The sequence below is a fragment of the Balaenoptera physalus genome (genome assembly GCF_965194825.1).
Source record: "Balaenoptera physalus genome assembly, chromosome: 2".
NCBI classification, from domain to species: domain Eukaryota; kingdom Metazoa; phylum Chordata; class Mammalia; order Artiodactyla; family Balaenopteridae; genus Balaenoptera; species Balaenoptera physalus.
The window spans coordinates 83,233,844-83,256,375 of NC_138883.1; the positions used below are offsets into that span (position 1 = coordinate 83,233,844).

At 36.9% G+C, this 22,532-nt stretch overlaps 1 long non-coding RNA gene across 2 annotated transcripts in view; it reads right to left on the reverse strand.

Moving 5' to 3' along the window:
• The window catches only part of LOC309651117, a 232,692-nt gene extending 211,580 nt beyond the window's left edge, over positions 1-21,112 (reverse strand). For both annotated transcript variants that reach the window (XR_014257934.1, XR_014257935.1), the window contains exons 1-2: positions 20,472-21,112; positions 18,867-19,058 (exon numbers count right to left, since the gene is read on the reverse strand). This is a non-coding gene — a long non-coding RNA (uncharacterized lncRNA). The remainder of the gene's footprint in view (positions 1-18,866; positions 19,059-20,471) is intronic.
• Positions 21,113-22,532: the final 1,420 nt, after the last annotated feature.

The following is a 22,532-nucleotide window of genomic DNA, read 5'->3' on the forward strand; positions in this document are numbered from 1 at the left end:
TAGTAAATCTAAAAGCAGTCAGTTTAAGAAGACTATTTTTATTTCTGATCTTGCATGTAATTTAGAATTGTATGAGAGATTACTGTGCTCATAATTTAGGACACACTGAAGAAAGTTTGTGGATTACCACTTTTGGACAACTCGTTTAAGGAGGGCTCAAGTTGAATTAAGTTTGATATTTAGGGCTTGTATAAAAAAATGAGTGAATATGACTCTGTGTTATCTTGAAACAGTCCTAAAGTTATCAGGATTATCCATATGATTTCTATCTTTAGCCATTCTATTACCATGGCACCTTCAAGCCTGTCTCTGTGAAAACGCAACTATATTTCAAGTAGCCAATAATATTATTAATGAAAATGAAATTATCTTGCAAGTAGCCAACAATATCATTTAAAAATTTTCTTGATTAGAGATGAGTCATTCCAAGTTAAAGAGAACATTTTTTGATAAAGCAAATGGAGTGCTAGAAGAACTCCTTTGAAAACTGTCTCATTTGTCTTTTTTTCCCTTAATGCCTTGTATATAGTAAAGGCTAAATATGTATTACATTGAACTGAAATTGATATGGGGTCTTTCTTACACTGACCAAGTTGACTGAGAGAGAGAAAGCGAGAGTTTGGTTTTTGTTTGCTTTGTTTCATCACCATTTAAGAGATGATACATTTTACAGTTGCCTTTTCTATTGACTTTAGAGACCAGAGTAAATAAAAGGATTTTTTTTAAGCAACTTTCATTTTAATAGCTTAAGTAAACATGATAATTTTCTTTGGGGATTGTCTTCCGTTTTTTCAGGAGAGATAGGTTTTGCTATTTGACTTTGGAACAGGTAGAACATCCAATCCCAACTCTTTTTAACTATAGGAAGTATTTATTGAAAGTCTAACAAACACTGCATGGCACTAGATTAGGTTCAGTGGTAGATACACAAAAAAGAGACAAGCCATACCCTCAACCTTATATATATTGGAAAGGATTTACACGTGCATGCATACCTAAAGTGTGTCAATTATATTTTAATAAGAGAGAGCTTTTGAAAACTAGGAAAATTAAAAATAAGAAAGGAATAATTTCACTGAGGGGTACTGAGAGAAGTGTCAGTTTTGGAGTTAGCTCTTGAAAAATGAGTTCAGTTTTTCAGCAGAATTTCAAGAGGAGGGAACACCATGAACAAAGGCAGAGAAGTACAACAGCTGGTTGTATATTTAACTGGATTTTGTCCATAATTATACATGTGAGTGGTAAAGGGAAATGAGACATTAAGAACGCTAAGATTTCTAGATTGGGTGAATAGGTGTGAAATGGAGAAATTATGATTTCTCTTTTTCATAGTGAATTAAAGTTATCTGTCGGATGTCCTGCTTGAAGTATTAAGTAGGCAATTAGAAACATGACCTAGAGAAATAAAATAAACAAAAATAAAGACTTGGAGTTAGTTCAAGTATGAGATCCAATGAGATGATTCATGGCAAACTGTAAAATCTCACATTATTCCAACATTTAATGGCTGGGGTAGGGTGTGGAGATAGGGGAGAGGGAAAAGATGCAGACAGAAAGATAGGAGGAGAGCCAGGAGAGTTTACTGTCACAGAAATCAAGGGAGGAGTCAGTATCTTTGATGAGCTGGTCCTGGTCAATATTGTAAAATGTTGCAGAAATTGAATAGAAGATACCGAAGATTCAATGTTGTCAACGGAGTCCTGAACCACACTTCCTAAGCGGTCTTAACATAATGAAGGGTTATTTTTTTGTTGTTCTAATTAGCCAGAAGGCAGTAAGTATAAACATAAATATTATTATCATCACCAGACTCACCAATATTAATTTGATATCTTTTAAGTCCTAATGAATATTTCACCCTGTGCTTCATTTAGGTCAAAAGCTGATCCTTAAACTGGGTAACAACCCTTCCCGATCTTAGGGATTCTTTTTTTTTTTTTTTTTGCCATAACTGTAGTCTTGGACATTTTATTGCTCTGTCATACACGGAAAAGAGATCCAAGTGTGGCAGTTTTTTGAGATTGAGAGTGGACACTCATTTTGGGGTAAGCCTCATCCTAGGTCTGTAAATCATATAATGAGGAAACTGGTGCATCTAATCTAGTCTCTGAGTGGCTTGGCCAACTTTAGAAGATGTTGCTAATCTGTTGTCCTTTCTTTTTTTTTTTCTGGGTTGGGGGGCTGCGTTGGGTCTTCGTTGCTGTGCACCGGCTTTCACTAGTTGCGGCGAGTGGGGGCTACTCTTCGTTGTGGCATGTGGGCTTCTCATTTGCAGTGGCTTCTCTTGTTACAGAGCACAAGCTCTAGGCGTATGGGCTTAGTTGTTCTGTGACATGTGGGATCTTCCCAGACCAGGGATGGAGCCCATGTCCCCTGCACTGGCAGGCAGATTGTTAACCACTGCACCACCAGGGAAGTCCCTGTCTTTTCTTAACTGTAATAAATCTTCATATTTGGAACAAACATTATGTAGATTTTGGAATTTCGCTCTTTAATTGACTAAATATGGAAAAATTGGAAAGCCCACATTCAAGTGGAATTTATATGACCAAGAGCTGTTATGTGATGAGATGAGATAGAAGAGAAGAGGGAGGATAATTTTCTAAGATTGTTTGCCATCTCATTTTCAGTGTCTTCCTTGATTATATTATTTATTTGCATTTTAATTTTTGTGGTCTAGAACTTGAAAACAATCTTCATAGTCCTTTAAATATAATTTTAAATGTGAAAAAGTTCATGGAAAACAAATTTTTGTACAATTCCATCAGCATCGAGAGAAAATATTGTTTTTCTTCAACCTAAGAAACTGTCTAATAGGAAGTAAAACAAAGATTGGGAATTGAACAGGTATTTTCTCCCGTTGAACTGGCTGTGTGCTTGAGTTCTTAATGGTTAAATTCGTGGCATTACCTCTTCTGGTATTTCCCCACAGTCACGTCTTGGGTAATTTGAGAAGTCTCCATTAACTACTGAAATCATATATTCAACAAATAAGGTTTAAGTACACTAGTTAATTTGGGGACTTCAAAATAAATCAGATTTTGAAGTTTTGCTGACAAAGAATGAAACCTAACAACAATAGATCACACTATAAAAATAAACAAGATACTAGGCAAAACAGGGTAAGTTTAAGAGAAATTCAGATTTCCATTTCTGGCAACATGGTGAAATAGATCTGTAGATGTTTATTCTATCCTGGGATAGAATATATCAAAATACTGGATAAAAACTATAAACATTTCTCAAAATCATGGCTAACTGGCACATAAAGAGAAGATATAGCCCAGAAATAACATTAAAGTGTGATTACGGAAGAACAAGCCAGTGATTTAGCTAATATTTTCTCTGACGGCATTTGCATATCTGAGTGACCCATAGACTCCGTTTAGGAGATACAGGTGAAGAAAGTACTGGTGAATTAGAAGACAGATATGAGAAATAACCTAGAAGACAACTGCACACAAAGAGATGAAAAATATAAAAGTTTAAGAGATATGGTGATTAGAGTAGAAGATTCAACATACACATAATGAGAGTTTCAGAAGAAAAGAGAAAAAGTGGAGGAAAGACAATGCTCAAAGATTTAATGACGGACTTCCCTGGTGGTGTAGTGGTTAAGAATCCGCCTACCAATGCAGGGGACACAGGTTCGAGCCCTGGTCCGGGAAGATCCCACATGCCACGGAGCAACTAAGCCCGTGCACCACAACTACTGAGCCTGCGCTCTAGAGCCCGCAAGCCACAACTACTGAGCCTGCATGCCACAACTACTGAAGCCCACGTGCCTAGAGCCCATGTTCCTCAACAAGAGAAGCCACCACAGTGATAAGTCCACGCACTGCAATGAAGAGTAGCCCCTGCTCACCGCAACTAGAGAAAGCCCACGCATAGCAATGAAGACCCAATGCAGCCAAAAATTTTAAAAAATAAAAATAAACAAATCAGTAGATTTAAAAAAAAAAAAAAGATTTAATGACTAGTAACTTTCCAGAACTGATGAAAGACACCAATGCCCAGGTTCAACAATTCTAATGGATATGTAATCAGCACACAGTTTATTAGACTTCTTGAACCTTGGGATTGATATCTTTCATATATGTATTCATATGTATATCCATATATATCTTTCATATATATGCATATGTATATGTATTTTTAAATTTACTTTTTGATAAGAGATATACCTAAGACAAAAGGAAATTAAAGGGTTGACAATCAAAAGAGGGAGACTATATACAAGGCTCTCCAAATACACTAAGTTGTGAATCTCTATTAATAACAAACAATATGGATTTAAGTCAAGAAGATTTTGAAAGGCAAAGATGATCACTGTACAATTCTCCTGACAGTAGTAGAATTTTAACATATAGAATCAGGACATAGGGTTATACCATATGCAGAAAAAATTAGAATATATAAGGATATATGGATTAGTTCAGCATCATGATAGAGATTTAAACCCCTTTCTCCAGTAATCAATAAAGCAAGCAAAATAAAACAGAAAATGTGGTAGTCATTAGTGCTGTTCACCAAAATTCCAGTTCTCCTACCTCATACTACAGGGAATACACTTTCCTGACCCTTGAAGTTAGGTGTGGCTTTTTTGTCCAGATGACTTGCTTTGGCCAACAAAATGTGTACAGAAGTTATGTGTATCCTTCCAGGCAAAAGCATTTAGTGGCCACTGTGAGATATTGCAGAAGAGTTTTTCCCTGCTGTTGCAATCATGGAAACACAGAGTTGGATCCTGTCAGCTGGATCCCTCAATAAAGATGATGTGAGTATGAGCCAAAGGTAAACTTTAATTATGGGGCTGTTTGTTACACCCTAACTCATCATCACCATTACAGTATGATAGAGAAAAATTAAGCAACATGAATTAAAAGTTAAATTAGTGTATATATTTTGAACATGGCACCCAATAACTGGAAAATAGATATGCTTTCATGTAGATATAAAGAATTTATAAAAATCAAATACATTCTACATCACAAAGCAAGTCTCCAAAAAGTCCAAAAATCAGTGTTAGACAGAAGACGTATTTTACTACAATACAATAAAGTTAGAAATCAAAACCAAAAAGAGAACTCGATTTTGGAAAAAAAAGTTGAAATAATTCATATGTCAAAGAACATATAATGAAATTGAGGGGGAAAAAGCAAAGAATTAAATTATAATGAAAATGCTGCTCCTTAAAACATTGGATGCAGCTAAAATAATACTTAGCTTGTTGATAAACAAACATCATTATTTTAAAATAATCTCTAAGTACATATATAAGAAAAGAAGAAAGGGGACTTCCCTGGTGGTCCAGTGGTTAAGAATCCACCTTGAATGCAGGGGACACGGGTTTGATCCCTGGTCAGGGAACTAAGATCCCATGTGCCGCGGGGCAACTAAACCCGCACACCACAACTACCGAGCTCTCGCATCTCAACGACAGAGCCAGCATGCCACAAAATACAGAGCCCACAAACTCTGGAGCCCACGCGCCACTAGAGAGAAAAAACATGCACGCCACAACTAGAGAGAGAAAACCCGCACACCACAACGAGAGCGAAGCCCGTGCGCCACAACAAAGAGCCCGTGCTGCAACGAAACATCCCACATACCGCAACGAAGACCGCAACTAAGACCCAACACAGCCAAAAAAATAAAGAAAATAAATAAACTAAAAAAAAGAAAAGACAGACTAAAAATTACTGATATAAGAATAAAACTTGTTATGAAAATAACAGCATAAACCCAAAGAAAGTAGGAAAATATAATAAAAATGAAATAAAGTAATGTAATAGAAACTAAACCAAGAAAACAGAGCTAAATGTTAGTTTTTGAAAAGACTAATAAAAATTGACAAGTACTTAAAAAGATGGATCTAGTAAAATAAATGGCAGAAATATAATAAAATAGAAACCTAACCACTGATATTGCACTGATCAAAAAGAGAATTTAAAATACTTTGAATAAGTATACACCAACAAATTTGAAAACTTAGATGCAGACAAAATTTTAGAAAAATATACATTATCAAAAAGAATATAAAGAAATAAAAAGAATAACTTTATAACCATTAAAAACCAACTAAAAAGTAAAGATATTATTTATAATAATAAGAAAAATATAAGGAACCCAGAAAATAAACTCAATAAAACTTTTGAAAAACTGTATGTAGAAAATATAAAACTTTGTTGAAAGACATCAAAAAACAAATAACAAATAAAGAGACATACTATCTTTCTTAATTAATAGGGTCAACATTTTTAAAGATGATATACATGCTCAAATTGATCTAAAGATTCAATGAATTTCTAATAGAAATGCTAGCAAGACTTTTCATACTACCTAACAAGCTAATTCTTAAATCATTGAAATGAAAAGCACTAAAAATAGCCGAAGATGTTTTTAGAGAAAAACCAGGTAGGGAACTTGTTCTTCTGTCATGTATCAGGACTGATTATAAACTATAAAAATTAAACAGTGAAGCACTGGCTCATGGATGAAAAAAAAACTGACCAATAGATAAAATAGATAGCCCAGAAACAGACCCATGCTTTTATCTAAAATAGACACATGAACAAGGCTGGTATGGCAGTTTAGTAAAGAAAGGATGGGTTAATTAGCAAATGGTACTAGACAACTGTTTATCCACAAAGAAAATAAGTAAAAACAGGTATCTACTTTAGACCACTGATTAAAAAATAAATTCTAGGTGGGTTAAGTACTAATGTGAAAGGCAAAAATTTAAAACATTTAGAAGAAAGCACAGGAGAATATCTTTCAGATTCTGGGTAGGCAAAGATTTCTCAAACAGGAAAACAAAACAAAACAAAACACAAACCCTAACAGAAAAGAGAGAAATTCAATGACATAAAAGAATTTGTTAATCAAAATACTCCCTAAAGAGAATAAAAAGATAAGCCAAAAATTAGAGGGAAGATTGTTGGTCCATATACAGGACCAACAAAGGATTAGCATCCAGAATACATAAAGAATTACTACAAATCAATAAATAGACAACCCAGTAGAAAAAAAAAATGGCAGAAGAACAGGCATTTCACTGAAGTAAAAATATTGTTGGCCTTTAAACATATAAAAAGATGCCCAGTGCCATTATTAATCAAATAAATACAAATTAAAATTATAATAAGATATTTCACACCTATCAAAATGGTACTATTTTGCTATTTATCAAAAAATACAAATTTTAGTGAAGATATGGAGCAACAGGAACACTCATAAAGAGCGGCTGTCAGCATAAATTGGGACAATAATTTTTGGGTTTGGGAGGGTGGTTTGGAGTTTTAAATTTTCTTATTGAACTATAGTTGATATACAATAGTATATAAGTTACAGGTGTACAATACAGTGATTCACAAGTTTTAAAGGTTATACTCTATTTATAGTTATTAGAAAATATTGGCTATATCCCCTGATTGAACAATATATCCTTGTAGCTTATTTTATACATAATAGTTTATACCTCTTAACCCCATGCCCCTATATTGCCCCCTCCCCCTTCCCTCTCTCCACTTGTAACCACTAGTTTGTTCTCAATATCTGTGAGTCTGCTGCTTTTTGTTATATTCACTAGTTTGTTTTATTTTTTAGATTCCACATATAAATGATATCATACAGTATTTGTCTTTCTCTGCCTGACTTATTTCACTTAGCATTAATACCCTCTTAGTCCATCCATGTTGTTATAAATGACAAAAATTTCATTCTTTTTTATGGCTAAGTAGTATTTCACTGTATATATATACCACACCTTCTTTATCCTATCATCTGTTGACGGACACTCAGCTTGCTTCCATATCTTGGCAATTGTGAATACTGCTGCTATGAACACTGGGGTGCATGTATCTTTTCAAATTAGTGTTTTGGGATTTTTTTCTTGATATAAACCCAGGAATGGAATTGCTGGGTCATATGGTAGCTCTATTTTTAGTTTTCTGAGAAACCTCCACAATATTTTCCACAGTGGCTGCACCCATTTATATTCCCACCAACAGTGCACAAGTGTTCCCTTTTCTCCACACCCTCCCCAGCATGTTATTTGTGTTTCTTTGATGACAGCCATTCTGAGAGGTGTGAGGTAATATCTCATTGTTGTTTTGACTTGCATTTCTCTGAGGATCATCAATGCTGAGCATGTTTTCATGTGCCTGTGAGCCATCTGCATTTCCTCTTTGGAAAAATGTCTATTCAGGTCTTCTGCCCATGTTTTAATCGGGTATTTTTTGATGTTGAGTTGTATGAGTTGTTTATATATGTTGGGTATTAACCCTTTATCGGTCAATTCACTTGCAAATATTTTCTCCTATTCAGTAGGTTGTCTCTTCATTTTGTGGATGGTTTCCTTTGCTGTGCAAAAGCTTTTAAGTCCCCCTTTTGGAAAAGCAATTTTAATTTCACTTAGTAAAATTTAACAAACCTGTAGGCTATAACATGAAAATCCCACTCCTACTTACGTACGTGAGAGCTGTAGCTCTCAACTCTGACAACACAGTAGAATCACCTGGCCCCATCCTAAGCAATTATGACTTAACCACTCCTCAGCAGGGCTCAGCTATTGGTTTTTTCTTGAAAGCTCCCCAGGTGGTTCTAATGTGCATCATAATCATCTGGAGAGCTTGTTAAAACCCAGATTACTGGGTCCTATCCACAGAAATTCTAACCAGTATGTCTAGGATGGAGGCTAAGTGCCTTGTCCGAGGACCACAATATAAGAACCAATGCCTTAGAGAAATACTTCTCTGTGTACACCAAGAGACATGCATTAAAATATTCATAAGTATGAATAGCAAAAAAATGGAAACAACCCATATGTCCAACAAAAGATTAATATACTTAAAAATTATGTAATATCCAAGCAATAAAATACTACATAGCAGGGCAAGTTACACAAGTGTTCAAGACATATAGAAAATGCTCAATAAATGTTAGCCCCATTCACTGTTTTACTCCAGGTTCTGCAGTGACTGGCATTGTGTCTGGTGGTGGTGCCCCACTCAGGAAATATTAATTATGAGAAAATGGAAGCATATGTTGGTGAGCTAAGTAATACATCAGACATGACAATGGCATGTTGGAAGTAAGTCCAGTCTTATATTACTGTGAATTCATGGCAAAAGATTGAGATTTCTGTCACCATCAGCAAGAGCTTTGATTTCTTCCAAACAACATGATCTCATCCAAACCAGTCAGCCAGTTAGTGGGGTTACTATCATCTGTCTGAATCTGTTCATTAATAGATCATGCAACAAATAACCATTGAAACTTACTCTGTGCCCATCACGTTTGAGGCACTGTGGACACAGCAGAGAACATGATAGAATGCATTCTAGAAGGGGATCCAGATTATAACAAACATGAAAAATACAGGATTGTAAGAAATGCTATAAGGTAATGAAATAGAAGGATTTGATGGAGTGATATGGGTGGCTTCTCTAGATAGGGTGGTCAGGTAAGGACTTTCATTGGAGGTGATTTTCAATTCAGAGCATCTAAAAGCTGTCTGTTCCAAATCACTGTTTAATAAAAGTGAATGAAGTATAGCCACCACGCCTGTGGGAATTGAGGTGGGAGAAAAAGGAGAGGTTAGAGGATATAAGCAGATCAGGCATCCTGCATTTCTCATGGCTCCCTCCAAGCCTTGAATCCATGCTAGAGGTTTATCTTAGTGCTAAATGTTGCTACCACCACATTATTTTTTTATTAAATGGGGAAATAATATAAAGTTACTAGCACAGTGCCAAGCATACAGCAAATATTTGATAAATGCTAACTGCCCTCCACACCCTCTCCATAAAATGAAAGTTTAACCATTTTCCTTTAAATATCATAGTGATGCTTTAAGTAAATTTTAAGGTTCAAGAACATTTAATATTCTAAGTCCAAGCCCTAAGCCAAAAAAACCCAATGAATCATGACAAAGGTGGTGTACTCCAGAAATGTAAGGTTAAAAAATAATATTATTCTTTAAATGCTCATCATTTAAACTTACCCAACCATCACTCGAACCACTGAATATTTTCCCCATTGAAACCCTCGAGACCTAACTCCCAATTCCTCAATTCTTTGAGTCTTTCTGTGAGCACAATGCTAAGGCAATTTAAATATACAACAATGAATTTAGGAGTTTGGGATTAAAATATACACATTGCTATATACAAAATAGATAACCAACAAGGACCTACTATATAGGAACTATACTCAATATCTTGTAATAACCTTTGGAACTATGGAACTATACTCAATATCTTGTAATAAGCTATAATGGAAGAAACTATAAAAAAAAAAAGAACATATATATATATACACACACACACACACACACATATATATATAACTGAATCACTTTGTTGTACACCTGAAACTAACACATTATAAATCAACTATACTTCAATTAAAAAAAAAACTGCAATAAACAAATATACAACTATGCACAAGTTTACCAATTTGAGATTGAAGGTCAATATAAATTCAAATGAAGACTACAGGAGCTCCCTAGAGAGCCATGGCCTTCACTCAGCAGGAAAAGACAGTTTCCATATCTCTTGACCAATTTAAAGGACTGGGCTAGGACTAAATGGTGGCCTGGCTCTTAAGGAAATTCCCCTTGGGTTGGGTTCAAGGCTGCCTCCAGATTTATCTTCCAAAGAGAAAGCTCTGTTTCTGTTTTATAAAGAACATGGGAAGAAGCTAAGAATAGGGGAGAGGCAGCACGAGGGATGCTGTCAAATGTGGCTTTATTAGCAGGTTTCTTCCCATGCTCTCCTCTGCGTGGGTCCTGTATGGCTTCTGACGCTAAAACATGACCTTAAAGAATTCTTCATGAAATGTCCAAGATTTATTATTTTCTAAACCCATCTGGGAATTTGGGACTGATTCTAAGTTCCTGTTGTCCTATCAGAGTTGATGAATTGATGAATGCATGGTGAGCTGGGTGGGCGTTTTGAAGCTCCCACTCACCAGGCCTTGGCAGGTTCCTAAAAGATGAAGGGAAAACAAGGAGGCAGGGATATCCCGTTGGTGGCTTCTGTTCTCAATGCCGAGCTGACCTTGCATTTGTGCTTTCATCAGTGAGTCCCGTGAGAGTAGTTTTCTGGGGCTGAAGTGTGAGCCCCCACGCTCTTGTTAACTGCCTAGGAGCCTGGAGGGCTGCCTACTGCCGTTCTTTGTCCAAGGAGGAATGCCCTTAAGGACTCATTACCACACAAACCCTTAAAGTATCCAATTTTTCTGAGACTGCAAATCCGCCCTACTATTCCCCTTAGATGTTATAGGCTGAATTGTGTCCCCCCTGCCAAATTCTTAAGTTGAACTCCTAAGCCCAGTACCTCAGAATGTGACTGTATTTGGAGTTAGGGCCTTTAAGGAGATACTTAAGTTCAAATAGGTTGTTAGAGTGAGCCCTAATCCGATATGACTGGTGTCCTTATAAGAAGAGGAGGTTAGCACACTGACAACGCAGAGAAACAACCACGTGAGGGATACAACGAGAAGGCAGCCCTCTACAAACCAAGGAGAGAGACCTCAGAAGAAACCAATCCTGCAAACACCTTGATCTTCCGCTTCTAGCCCCCAGAATGGTGAGAAAATAAATTTCTGTTCTTTAAGTCACCCAGTCTGTGCTATTTTGCTATGGCAGCCCTAGAAAACTAATATTGATGTCTTCTATTCTTTCTAGCACCCAAACAGCATAAAGACCTAGGAAGTCCCTTCTGGTCCTGAGAGAAGGAGCAAAGGAACCAAAAAATGCTGAAATGTGATAGCTGCTTTAATCAAGTCAATAGTCCCGATTTTTAAGACAAGTTGATCTTTTTCTGAGACAGGTTTTTGATCCAGGCTCCAAGGGAAACAGTCCACAGATATTTCTTTTTTTTTGGATTTGAAAAATAAGGGATTTATTTTTTTTTTATTTTTTAACATCTTTATTGGAGTATAATTGCTTTACAATGGTGTGTTAGTTTCTGCTGTATAACAAAACGAATCAGCTATATATATACATACATCCCCATATCTCCTCCCTCTTGCATGTCCCTCCCACCCTCCGTATCCCACCCCTCTAGGTGGTCACAAAGCACCGAGCTGATCTCCCTGTGCTATGCGGCTGCTTCCCACTAGCTATCTATTTTACATTTGGTAGTGTATATATGTCAATGTCACTCTCTCACTTTGTCCCAGCTTACCCTTCCCCCTCCCCATGTCCTCAAGTCCATTCTCTATGTCTGTGTCTTTATTCCCCACAGATATTTCTTGAGCATCGAGGACATCAACAGGACACAAGCTTGGTACCTTAGGGAAGCTGTCTGTATTACTGTAGACAGGCTCAGACAACAAAAAACCCTTTTTGAAATGCTAGTTCTGTCCATTTCTAGCTGTGTGAACTCGAGTAAGTTACCTTACTTCTCTGAATCTGTTTTCTCATCTGTAAAATAAGGAGAATCTTACCTCGAATAATAACTTGCAGTTTGTGTGAAAATTAGAAATATTAACTGTGAAAATTTAGCCTGTTCTTGGCTGGGGAGTTGGTGTCCAATAAATGGTAGCTACAGTAATAATAATAATTATTATTATTCTAAATAAACAACCTAGCACTGAGCCTGCCAATGGCTAATGTCCAACATATATGAACCCTGAAACTTCTCTTTCCCTTCAAGTAAGTTACATTTCAGAGTCCAAGGACCTTAACATACCTGAGATGTAACCATAAACTTTGTACAGATATGCCTGTACAAAGTTATGCTTTACTTAATGCACTTCAGAGATGTTGCACATTTTACAAATTGAAGGTTTGTGGCAACCCTGCATCAAGCAAGTCTATCGGCGCTGTTTTTCCAATAACATTTGCTCACTTCACATCTCTGTGTCACATTCTCACAGTATTTCAAACTTTTCCTTTGTTATTATATTTATTATGGTGATCTGTGATCTTTGATGTTACTGTTGTAATTGGGGGTAGGGGGAGTGCCATGAAACGCACTCACACAAGATGGTAAACTTAATAAACGTTGTGTGTGTTCTGACTGCTCTACCAACCGCCATTGCCCTCTTTCTCCCCACTCCTCAGGCCTCCCTATTCCCTGAGACACAATAATATTGAAATTAGGCCAATTAATAACCCTACAGTGGCCTCTAAGTGTTCAAGTGAAAGGAAGAGTCGCACATCTCTTACTTTAAATCAAAACCTAGAAATGATTTAGTGAGGAAGGCATGTCAAAAGCCAAAATAGGCTAAAAACCAGGTCTTGTGCACCAGTTAGACAAGTTATAAATGCAAAGGAAAAGTTCTTGAAGGAAATTAAAAGTGCTACTCCAGTGAACACATGAATGATAAGAAAGCGAAACAGCCTTATTGCTGATATGAAGAAAGTTTTAGTGGTCTGGATAGAAGATCAAACCAGCTGCAACATTCCCTTAAGCCAAAGCCTAATCTAGAACAAATTCCTAATATTCTTCAATTCTGTGAAGGCTGAGAGAGCTAAGGAAGCTGCAGAAGAAAAGTTGGAAGCGAGCAGAGGTTGGTTCATGAGGTTTAAGGAAAGAAGTTGTCTCCATAAGATAAAAGTGCAATGTCTAGCTAAGGTAATGAAGGTGGCTACACTAAACAACAGATTTTCAATGTAGACAAAACATTGGAAGATGATATCATCTAGGATTTTCATAGCTAGAGAGAAGTCAATGCCTAGCTTTAAAGCTTCAAAGGACAGGCTGACTTTCTTGTTAGGGGTCAATGTAGCTGGTGACTTGAAGTTGAAACCAATGTTTACTTACCATCCCCAAAATTCTAGGGTCCTTAAGAATTATGCTAAATCTATTCTACCTGTGCTCTATAAATGGAACAACAAAGTCTGGAAAACAGCACATCTGTTTACAACATGATTTACTGAATATTTTAAGCCTGCTGTTGAGTGCTACTACTCATTGGCAATGCACCTGGTCATCCAAGAGCTCTGATGAAGATGTACAAGATTCACGTTGTTATCATGCCTGATAACACAACATCCATTCTGCAGCCCATGAATCAAAGAGTAATTTTGACTTCTGAGTCTTATTATTTGAGAAATACATTTTGTAAGGCTATAGCTGCTATAGACAGTGATTCCTCTGATGGAACTGGGAAAAGTCAACTGAAAACCTTCTGGAAAAGATTCATTATTCTAGATGTCATTAAAAACATTTGTGATTCATGGGAAGAGGTCAAACTATGAACATTAATATGAATTTGGAAGAAGTTGATTCCAACCCTCAAATATCCAGTAAACCTGTATAACTTTGAGGGCTTCAAGACTTCAGTGGAAGAAGTAACCGCAGATGTTGTGGAAATAGCAAGAGAACAAGAATTAGAAGTGGAGCCTGAAGATGTGACTGGATTGCTGCCATCTCATGATCACAACAGATGAGGAGTTGCTTCTTAAGGATGAGCAATGATGATATTGGTTTCTTGAGATGGAATCCACTCCTGGTGAAGATGCTGGGAAGATTGTTGAAATGACCACAAAGGATTTGGAATATGACATACACTTAGTTAATAAGGCAGTGGCAGGGTTTGAGAGGATTGACTCCAATTTTGAAGCAAGTTCTTCTTTGGGTAAAATGATATCAAACAGCATTGCCTGCCACCACCCAGCTCGGTCAGCAGCCATCAACATCAAGGCAAGACCCTCCACCGGGAAAAAGATTACAAAGCGCTGAAGGCTCAGGTGATGGCTAGCAATTTTTAGCAATAAAGTATTTTTTAATTACATTATGTACATTGCTTTTTTAGATATGATGCAACTGTATACTTAATAAAAGTATAGTATAAACATAACTTTTATATGCACTGGGAAACTAAAAAATTTGTGTGACTCACTTTATTGCAATATTTGCTTTATCGTGTTGATCTAGAACTGAACCCTTGATATTTCTGAGGTGTGTCTATGGATTCTTCATATTTTTATTCAAAAACTTCCTTCATCTGCAAATAATGACATATTTTGGCTCCTTTTTTCTAATCCTTATACATTTTATCATTTTTTCTTGATTTACCATTTGCTTTGAAGCAGTGATACCAGGCATTTTTGTCTTGTTCCTGATTTTAAACAGAATGGCATTTTTAACATTTTGCCATTAAGTATTATGTTTGCTGTAGGTCTTTTTGTGGCTACTCTTAAATAGGTTCAGAAAGTTTGCTTTCTCAGTTAGCTATACATTTTTATAATGAATGGTTGTTGGATTTCATCAAATGTTTGTCCTACATTTATCAAGGTTACCATATTTTTATTCACTTCAAACTTCAAAATGGTGAATTACAATAATATAGTTTCTAATGTTTAACTCATTTTGCATTTTGAAAAACATCTAATTTGGTCGTAATTTATTATATTTTGTTAATATATCACCAGATTCCATTTGCTAACATTTTCATTTAGCATTTTCATTCATTTGTCTATGTTCATGAGTGAAACTGCCATGTAATTTTCCTTTCTTATATGTCCTTGTCTGGTTTTAGCACCAAGTTTTTTAGTCACCTCGTGAGACCAACTGACAAAATATTCTCTTTTTTATTATCTGAAAGTTTAGAATTACCTGCTCCCCAGATTATTAGTAGAACTCACCTCTAAAATTATTAGGGCTGATGTTTTCTTTGCAGGAAGATTTTAAATAATGGGTTAAATTCCTTTACTAGTTATAGGATCATTTAGACTTTTTAAACTCTTCTTGAGCCAGTTTTGATATACTTTTTCTCTAAAACTTCATACATCTTATCTAGTTTATCCTAATCTGATGGTATATAGGTCTACAAAATATCATCTCATCTTTTTAGTAAATGCAAAATCTGTGGTTATATTTCCCTTTTCATTCCATTTTTTCTTTTTTTTTTTGGCAGAGAGTAATTAATTTTATTTCATGTACTTTCTCAACACTAAGACAATAACATTTAAAATCTAGCAGAGAGATGGTTCAGTGTTTTCATGAAAATAATTCAAATGTGTAAATTACTGTTTTATAGCCACACACCTTGCAAATGTCACTATCACATTTGTAGCCCTATGGATTCCAGGGTTTGAGTGTAATCAGCCTTTTTTTTTTTTTCACACACACACACACACTGTATTTTATTTTTACGAGATAAATAAACTGACACCAAGCATTGTAAATGGATGACCACAACAAAAACAACAATGATTGCAATCACCAAACACGAAACACCCTCATACTATGTCATAATATTGACATAATATCGTTCTCTCTGTTTTCCATTCACCACTTCTGTCATAAGTTTGTCAATGTTATTAAGTCTTTTTAAAGATACACCCCTTGTTGGGCTTCCCTGGTGGCGTACTGGTTAAGAATCCACCTGTCAGTGCAGGTGACACAGGTTCGAGTCCTGGTCTGGGAAGATCCCACATGCTGTGGAGCAACTAAGCCCGTGCACCACAACTACTGAGCCTGCACTCTAGAGCCCGTGAGCCACAACTACTGAGCCCATGTGCTACAACTACTGAAGCTCGCGCGCCTAGAGCCTGTGCTCTGCAACAAGAGAAGCCACCGCAATGAGAAGCCCGCGCACCGCAACAAAGAGTAGCCCCTGCTCACCGCAACTAGAGAAAGCCCATGCACAGCAATGAAGGCCCAATGCAGCCAAAAATAAATAAATAAATTTAAAATAAATAAATAAAGATACAACCCTTTGTCTCCTGCACTGGCTGGAACGCATTTGTTCACTGTGGTTTCCTCAGCACCTAGAATCATGCCTAGAGCACTCTAAGTATTCACTAAGTATTTATTGAATTTAAAAACTGCATGGAAAAAGCATAAGAGAATGTGGCTAAAGACCAAGTTTTAACTAAGTGCCATAGCAGAAAACAATAACTACAAATGCACGGATCTTTCTTTCAAGAAGAAAAAGTAAATAACAGCTTAAAAGTTAGTATGTCCTCTGTTTACACCAATCTTCAGTATTTGCCTAATTCTGCTCCCCTAGATGGAAATATAGATCTTTCAAGATTTAAAACTCACAATCTAGTTCTAGTGGTTTTCATGAAAGCAGGCTTATTTTACACAACACTTTTTAGGCTCTGGTATTAGAAACATAGAAATCATGAGTTTGCTAATTTTTCTTCACTACCATAGACATTAGTCAACAAGTGATCTTTTAACATGTAGTACTGATCCACCACTATTGCTCATTTTCTAAACTGATGTTGCTGATGTGCTGGAAATAAAGGGGCCGCATAAATGCAAAGACACAGAGGAAATGTTGAAAGGACAATGAACTTGGTACACATTGCTCAATGGAGTCCTTCAGATACTGGGCTGTCAAACACAGAAGTGCAGGCCACTCTTTCCATTTTCAGGAAGAACTCTCTAGTGATCAGCAATTCCAACCCCTGCATCTCTGTTCCTAAACCAAACTGAATCAGAAGGGACGAGAAGATAAATCACAGTTTCCTGAACTTACCCTTCTACACATTTAATCTATATACTTAATGGTTTTCTGTTGCAATCTGAGCTGAGAGTCAGATTAATTGCATGACTCCGTAGCTGTAAACAGGATAACTTTGAAGATTAGACTGAGTATGCGCTGGCCCAATCTAGGCTCTGTAAATCCTAACAAAATCCTTATATCAAATTTTTTTGGTTTTTCTGTTTGACAAATTTCTCCCAAAGTGAAATACTGAGAACAAACTTCAGGTAATTGAATCTTGCAGAGCTGGTGTCGGGACCCAAGACTTGAAGCTAAAAGATGTAGAGACTACTACAATTTAAGGGAATGACAGTGAGGCAGCGGCACGTGAGTGCCTGGATTGAGGAAAAGGGGCCAGAAGCAGCCCCATCTCTGCTAATAATCTGAGCTTGGCTGAGGAGAGTGGTTGAAATCCCCGAAGAGAAGGCCCTGACCTCATGGAACTCAGGTCAAATGCATAAGGCAAGGCAAATGTAGAAGAATATACTTTAGGAGAAAGTATACTGTCCTGAAAAGATTTAAAGCTTGAGTGTATATTTACGTATAGTAAAAGGGATAATGTTTTTAAATTATAAGTGCTAGAGACAAATGCTCTGTATTTGGCATGATAGATACAGGAGACTGTTCTGCATATTTATAGTACAACTGTAAGCCAGTGCCTGGAATACAATAGGTGTTCAATTAATATTTTTAGAAGGGTAAGTCGTGTAAAGAGTTCTGCCCTGGAGTCTGGAGACCTGGATTCTAATCCTGACCCTATCATTAACTAGCTTTGTCACTTCAAGAAAGTCACTTAGCTTCTTTAGTCACAAGGTTTTCCTCTATAAAGCAGAATATAAATTGAATGGTCATAAGATCATTTGCTATTTGAAGCGTCTATGTCTCCATTAATGCTACAAGAAGACCAGGTCCCCACACCCAGTAAGAACTTCCTCTCAAGGAATCACTGAGCAGAATCACAAAGGCAGGGAAGTGAATGGGGTATTCAGTGAACGGCAGCTAGTCTGGTGTGGCTGGAGAACTGGGCTATAGTAAGGAGATACAGGTGATGAGCATGGAGGAAATGGATGGAGCTAGGTCTGAGAATAATCCCTTAAAGTGGGAGGGGTAAAGAGCTGCAGCTGAAGATGAGCCCAAAGGATTCCAGCTCATCTGTTAAGCCAATGAAGTCTATAATATTGTGAATAGTGATGTCATCCTGTATGGTTAAAGGGCAGTGGATTTCAATCCTTGCTGCACATACTGATGTATTTTTTTAATAGAGGTGCCTGGGTCCCCCCCCTAGAGACTCTGACTCTGTAAAACTGGGGCGGGGGGGAGGCCCTGACATCAGAATTATTTTTTTAATCTCTGTGGTGGTTCAGGTGTGTGATGAAAATCACGTGAGCGACGCTTTACAGTTCACATACCTTTCAACGTTATCCTTCCATCCTCACAGCCAGCTTAGAAACGGAGCAGAGAACATAGAATTATCACCATTTCACACGTGTGAAAACTGATCTCAAAGAAACACCTCTATCCAAATGACAAGTAGCAGAATTCAGACTGTAAGCTGATTTCCTGAGCCCAGGTCCAGTGTTTTTTCACTGTAGCTCAGCTGCCTAAAATGAAAACAGGGGTAAGTGAGTAAGAATTTATTCCTCAATCCAAGAAAATATTAGAACCAAGAAGCATGACTTGAGGGTAGCAAAGGGTAAATTTAGGCCCAATGAAAAAGCAGTTCTTTGAATGTAGTTAATGCATACATGGACTTATTAACCCGAAGCCATAGTAGATGATCATCAAAGGTTCGAAGGAGATTTAAACACATTTATAGGTGAAGGATACACTCTCAACTATTTGAGAGCAACACTCTTTTCTCGTGCATTTTTCAGACTGGTTGTATTATGTTACTGACAGCCTACAAATTATAGTCAGATATCCTCAGAGTTTATAGTCTCATCTGCCTCATACTTCTACTGAAAATTTGATTATCTGTGCCCTCAGAAAGAACAGCACAGATAAGTGAAATTCTCACAAATCAGCTACCGAAAATGAGGATGTGGTGAGATGATCCCATTACCGCAGAAGGCCTGGGGCCTCTGGGTGACATCAGGCAAGCTAGTTATTACATGATTAACATAGGGAAGGAAACTCACAGTTATCGGATGCCTGCAGTGGGGGAAGCCCTGTGTAAGACACTGCATATGCCATCATTTTGTCCTCTCAGGAATCCCAGAAGGATAGTAGTATCATTAGCCCTTTTTCACAGGTGAGGGTAGTCAGGCTTAGAGAGGTTCAACAATATGCTTAAGGTTACAGAGCTCCACACAGCACAAGTGAGCCAGAGCTATCTCCAAAGCTTGTGGTCGTTCCACTATACTATATTTCTCACAGTCTACCCAAGTATAAAAAAACCTGATGCAACATAGTAAGCAACTAAGTGAAAAGACTTGCCCACTATTAGATGGCTCTGTCTTCAGGGAGGGCATGTCAGTGGCTGCGGAGCTGCGTGGCTCACATCATGGGCAGCAGCGCTCAGAGCAGCAGCAGGAAGACAGGGCACCTGACCTGCAAAGTCAGGGGGCATCTGATCCTTACACTCACATGTAGAATGTTCCTCCAGAGCTGGGAGCGTTTCCCGTGCGTGGGGAGTCCTGATGCTACACAGCGGATACGGCATTTCCAAAGCATGGCAGGCTAACTGTCAAAAAGATAGTAAGAATGTTGGCAGCTAGATGGCTGTTAAACAATCAAAACTTCACTGCCTAGTACAAAAGCCAGAGCTCATAGGAGCTGCTGCCTTAAATTTTGCAGGGTGCTGAGCTCTAAGGAAACATGTAGCACTACACATACCATCCTTAACCACAACCCAAAATGAGAGATGCACGGGTGGTTCAGAGGACTGAGTGCCAAACCTTTAACCCCCTCACTTTAACACTGAGAAACCACCCATGAAACTTGCAGCTCAATTAGTACCATTTAATCCGGATGGAGCACCCCAAACACAGTAGGCACGTAAAGCATCAACTCACACAGAAACCGCCATCATCCCGAGCTTACACTGCTGAAACGTGTGTACGGTTCCTCCGCCATAAGCTTCTCCGCTGCAAACACCTCTGCCGCAAATGTTTTCCCTGCGTAACTTAATTGGCCGTAAAGCATTGTTGCCGTAAAAGATAAAATAACTGGTTGACAGTTTGGTTTCATTTCTTCATGGATGCAGTACTCCCATTTCTATATTGCATTAATCTGAAAAACGCTGAGGGTCTCAAAGGCACAGGACTGAACGCATATGTCCCACAGAATTTTGGACTGTCTGTCCAAAAGTGACATTATGCCCAGAACAAACAACAGGTTTTTCACGACACAAGTCAAAGCTCAGTTACAAATATACATCCTAGTATTTGGAAGCTGTTACCTCTTTTTTTTCAAAGTGATTCAGTTATATATATATACAGACACAGACACACACACATACATATATATTCTATTTTATAGTTTATATTCTATATATATATTCTATTTTATATTATTTACATATTCTTTATATTCTAATATATATATTCTTTATATATTCTTTTTCACATTCTAATATTCTAATATATACTTTATATTCTAATATGTATATATATTCTAATATATATATTATATTCTTTATATTCTAATATATATATTCTTTATATATCTAATATATATATTCTTTTTCACATTCTAATATTCTAATATACATTTTATATTCTAATATATATATATTCTAATATATATATTATATTCTAATATATATATTCTTTTTCACATTCTTTTCCATTATAGGTTATTACAAGATATTGAATATAGTTCCCTGTGCTATACAGTAGGTCCTTGTTGTTTACCTGTTTTATATATAGTAGTGTGTATATGTTAATCCCAAGCTCCTAATTTATTGTCCCCCAACCCATCCCCTTTGGTAACTATAAGTTTGTTTTCTATGTCTGTGAGTCTATTTCTGTTTTGTAAATAAGTTCATTTGTATCATTTTTTGAGATTCCACATGTAAGTGATATCCTATGGTATTTGTCTTTGTGTGACTTACTTTACTTAATATGATAATCTTTAGGTCCATCCATGTTGCTGCAAAGGACATTATTTCATTCTTTTTTATGGCTGAGTAGTATACATATACATATACATATACAGTATACATATACATATACATATACAGTATACCACATACAGTATACATATACAATATACCACATCTTCTTTCTCCATTTATCTGTTGATGGACATTTAGGTTGCTTCCATGTCTTGGCTATTGTAAACCATGCTGCTTTGAACATTGGGGTACATGTGTTTTTTTGAATTATGGTTTTCTCCAGATATACACACAGGAGTGGAATGCAGGATCATACTCTAGTTTTAGTTTTTTAAGGAAACTCCACACTGTTTTCCATAGGGACTGCACCAATTTACATTCCCACCAAGAATGTAAGAGGTTTCCTTTTTCTCCACACCCTCTCCAGCATTTATTATTTGTTGACTTTTTAATGATGGCCATTCTGACTGGTGTGAGGTGATACCTCATTGTAGTTTGATTTGCATTTCTCTAACAATTAGTGATATTGAGCATCTTTTCACGTGTCTGTTGGCCATCTGCATGTCTCCTTTGGAGCTGTTACCTCTCTTAATGAAGGAGGAAATTTTAGTGAAAAAGAAAAAGTGTGCAAAGTGAGAGAGTAGCATGGACATATATACACTACGAAATGTAAAATAGAGAGCTAGTGGGAAGCAGCTGCATAGCACAGGGAGATCAGCTCAGTGCTTTGTGACCACCTAGAGGCGTGGGATAGGGAGGGTGGGAGGGAGACGCAAGAGGGAGGAGATATGGGGATATATGTATATATATATAGCTGATTCACTTTGTTATACAGCAGCAACTAACACACCATTGTAAAGCAATTATACTCCAATAAAGATGTAAAAATTAAATAAATAAAAAATAAAATAAAGACTAGTGGAAAAAGAAAAAAAGGAAAAAAAAAAAAAGAAAATGTGTGATGCCAAACAAAGAGATGAATTAACAAGCAAAAAAATGTATAAAATACTATGATTGA